Below are 4,049 nucleotides of genomic sequence, written 5' to 3'. Positions count from 1 at the left end.
ACGCTGTGGACAGCTGGCCCAGCTCCTGAAGGTTCTGCTGCTGCTGAAGAATGTGGTTGTGATTGTGGGCTGAACTCCCGTCCCACACTGTGCTTTAGGAACATCACTGCATGCTGAAGGAGCTTCGGGTTGGGCTGGGCTCTTCTTCTGCCTCTAAAGCACAGCGAGACCTGGAACATCACACTGGGCCTTTCTGACTACGACCATCCCCGCGGGCGGGGGGGTGAAGCCTCGTGGTGCTTGGCTTTGCTAGTTAATCACAGTGCAGAGGCGGGGCTATGTTAATTTTCACAGTGCAGGAGGTGGGACTTTAAAAATGCAGGGGCGGGGCTATGTTATTTAATCACAGTGCAGGAGGTAGGACTTTATAAGGGCAGGGGCGGGGCTATGCTAATTATCACAGTGCAAGAGGTGGGTCTTTATAAATGTAGGGGCGGGACCTATAGCCAGTCACATTCAGGGAAGGGACTTTATTAGCTTTATGAGCTAGGGTGGGGCTTTGCTAGTTAATCACAGTGCAGGGGCGGGGCTTTATTAGTGCAGGGGAGGGTCTTTGTCCAACTCAGAAGGCGGTACTTTACTATCCAATCCCAGTGCAGGAGGCTGGACTCATAGTCAGACACAGTGAAGGAGGCGGGGCTTATAGTCAGATACCATGCAGGAGGCGGGACTTATGGTCAGACACAGTGCAGGAGGCGGGACTTATGGTCAGACACAGTGCAGGAGGCGGGGCTTATGGAGGCTTTACTTTACTATCCAGTCTCAGTGTAACAAGGGTCGAGCACTATTAGCCAATCACAGAGCATCATGAAGGATGCCGCTAACCCAATCGCAGCACAGCAGGCAGGAGCTCCAACTGTCCAACGAGCGCAGGAGACCCTACTACTAGCCAGTCCCAGCACCCGTGGGCGTGGCCTGTGGGAATGTGGGTGGGACAAAACAAACAGGGCGCGTGAACCGTGCATAGCGGCAGCGACCGAGCCGGGAAGAGCGTCGCGCGACTGTGAGGAATATCAAACACGAGCGCAGGGAAGTTGGAGTGAGGAGCAGCTGGAGCAGCTGGAGGAGCTGGACAGTGGATGCCCTCAGCTGGTCCGGGTCCAGGAGAACTGAGTGAGGAGGAAACCCATGGAAGTTAGCGCGCAGTCTCTCCGCGCGCCACACTTCTCCGTCCGTGCACGGTAAGCTGTGCTGGAGGCACCGGTTCTCCGGTTCTGCTTCTCAGGTCTGCTCGGTTCTGCTGTTCTGCTGCTCGTGTTTGTGGCGTTGCAAAGAGGAAGGCGGTGCGCCGGCAGTGCAGATATTCTGCAAAGCTGGAGGTTGCACGTGCTTGATTTCGTATCTCCACCTAGAGAGAGAGAGAGAGCGCGAGGGCTGTACACCCACTACTAGTGCTGAGACTGTCCTGAACTTCTTAACACATCCAGATAGGCTCCCATCACACTGTTTCCACCACATCTCCAGATCTTCTGACTTTTTGGGGTTTAGAGAAGAAAGCTCTGAGCTGTGGAGCACTGAGGACCGGTGTTCTCTGGAATGATGGTGGAGGAGCTCCATCCAGTACTTTTGGGAGGAGTTGTAGAATTGGGGATGATGAGGTGGGGTGGTGATCAACACTCTTATCTGCGAATGCAGTCAAATCCTCACAGCAATGTTCCTCCTCCAGAATCTAGTAGATAGTCTTCTTCTCTGGACAGTAGAGACAGTTACTCCAACAGAAGCAGGATCAGCTCTTTAATAGCCTTGATTTCAGAAGAGACAGTGAATGAGCAGGCGTCCCAATACTTTTGTCTATTTAGTGTATCTCCGTGTCTCCTGACTGTGAGGTTGAGAGAGATATAGAAAGCGGCAGCTACTGTCAGACCACCAGCCACCAGGAGGAATTCTGATTCTGTGTTTCCTGGATGTTGGAAACCGTGAGATGTTGAGATGATCAGAGAGCTGCAGTGAAGAAAGACTTTCAGGAGATTTCACCTGCAGAGACATCCAGCAGGAGGTCTGTACACCCTTAAAAACAAAGCTGCTGTACTTGGTTCTGTGAGAGATGCCATAGAAGAACTGTGTTTTGGTTCCATGAGGAGTTTGCAAGAGAGGTGTGAGGGTGAACCAACACTTTATGGAAAGGTTCCTCCCACTTGCACAGACACGATGGTTTATGGATCTAAACGTGGTTCATCTGAGAACCCTTTGTGGCACCTTCAAGTGTCTCGGAATGTAAAAATATGAGCTGGTATCTCCAAAAAATGAGGGAGGAGACTGTATAAGGGAGAAGACTGTGTGAGGGAGGAGACTGTATGAGGGAGGAGACTGTATGAGGGAGGAGACTGTATAAGGGAGGAGACTGTGAGGGAGGGGACTGTATAAGGGAGGGGACTGTGTGAGGGAGGGGACTGTGTGAGGGAGGAGACTGTGTGAGGGAGGAGACTGTATAAGGGAGGAGACTGAGGGAGGGGACTGTATAAGGGAGGACTGTGTGAGGGAGGGGACTGTGTGAGGGAGGGGACTGTGTGAGGGAGGAGACTGTATAAGGGAGGAGACTGAGGGAGGGGACTGTATAAGGGAGGGGACTGTATAAGGGAGGACTGTGTGAGGGAGGAGACTGTATGAGGGAGGGGACTGTGTGAGGGAGGGGACTGTGTGAGGGAGGGGACTGTATGAGGGAGGAGACTGTATAAGGGAGGAGACTGTGCGAGGGAGGAGACTCGCCCAGCTCTAGCTACACGTCCGGACCCTCTCTAATAAGTGGAGCTAGGTCTCAGAGGTATGATGAGTTAACGGGTGGAGTCGTGGGTGGTGGTGCAGAAACATTGCCATGGTCACAGAAGGTGGAGATGGAAATTATAGGAGTGAGAGGAGGAGCCTATAGGCATGCTCCTCCTCCCAAACTTCAGTTGAATGATTATTATTTAATAACTGTTACTAACCTTCTTGAAGAAGCTGCTATTCAGCTGAGTCATAAAAATAAAAAATAACAAAACATATTTATTTAAAGAAAAAAGTTATTATTATGTCATAAGATTGAGAAAAGTTTAAGTTTTGAGATAATGAAAATAATAAGATATTTAGGACTTTTAATCTGAAATGTGAAGTCTGTGAGATCAAAGAGGAGCGAGCAGCCCCTCCTATCTCGGCTCTCCTTATATGGTAGAGCATGTGTGGCAGTGCCGTCATCACCCCGCCCCTCTATATTCTGTGGGTTTTCTGGTACTGACCGTGCAGGGCCGGGTCGGCCCGTCTGCATGCATACCTGAGAGAGGTGAGGGAGAGCCCCTCTCGCCCCTCCCTCCTGTGCTGCTAAAGGCCATGACCAGTATTAGGCAGGTGGTTTTAATGTTATGGCTGTTAGGGTGAGCTTTGAAGGCTACAACTACAGCTCACTAATTTATGAGCAACTTTGGTTTGTTTCTTTATATCTTAGTGTTTTTCAGTGCAGCAGACGTGTGTGTGTGTGTGTGTGTGTGTGTGTGTGTGTGTGTGTCTGAGCAAAATTGGCTGGTAAATTTGCCATTGGATCAGTGGAGCTGAGAAAATGGCAGATGGTGTGAAGATATAGAAGATGAGATGGAACCATAAAATGACAGGAAGAAACAAACACACACACACACACACACACACACACACACACACACACAGCGCAAACAGTGCAGTATGCAGTAATCTGTATACACACTTGGTTAAACACGTTCACTTACACTGATATTTGCACTCAAATATATACACATATACTACTGGTCAAAAGTTTTAAAACACCTCATATTCTTCCAGGTTCAGTAGCACCTGCCTGGCAACCTCATAGCAACCACCTGGGACAATATATTAAACACCTGGCAACCCCAGAGCATCCACAGAGGATAATATAGCAACCGTTTAATATCCCATAGGAATCACCAGGGATAGTATCTGTTTAGAACAGCATAGAAACCACCTAGCAACCCCATAGCCACCACCTGGACAACCCCAGCAACCACCAAACACGGCTTAACAGTGGAGCGAGTCTCAGCTGGTTCAGGAGATTGTAAATACAAGCTCACTGAAATGCATCACAACAA

At 49.8% G+C, this 4,049-nt stretch overlaps 1 protein-coding gene across 1 annotated transcript in view; it reads left to right on the top strand.

The window, feature by feature from the left end:
* The first annotated feature begins 938 nt into the window (after positions 1-938).
* The window catches only part of LOC140544380 (carbohydrate sulfotransferase 15-like), a 53,209-nt gene continuing 50,098 nt past the window's right edge, over positions 939-4,049 (top strand). Inside the window, exon 1 of the mRNA XM_072667903.1 lies at positions 939-1,181. The gene's annotated coding sequence lies outside the window, so the exon portion shown is untranslated. The remainder of the gene's footprint in view (positions 1,182-4,049) is intronic.

The sequence above is a fragment of the Salminus brasiliensis genome, chromosome 22, assembly GCF_030463535.1.
Source record: "Salminus brasiliensis chromosome 22, fSalBra1.hap2, whole genome shotgun sequence".
Classification (NCBI taxonomy): Eukaryota; Metazoa; Chordata; class Actinopteri; order Characiformes; family Bryconidae; genus Salminus; species Salminus brasiliensis.
This window is presented reverse-complemented; position numbering and strand designations above follow the sequence as displayed.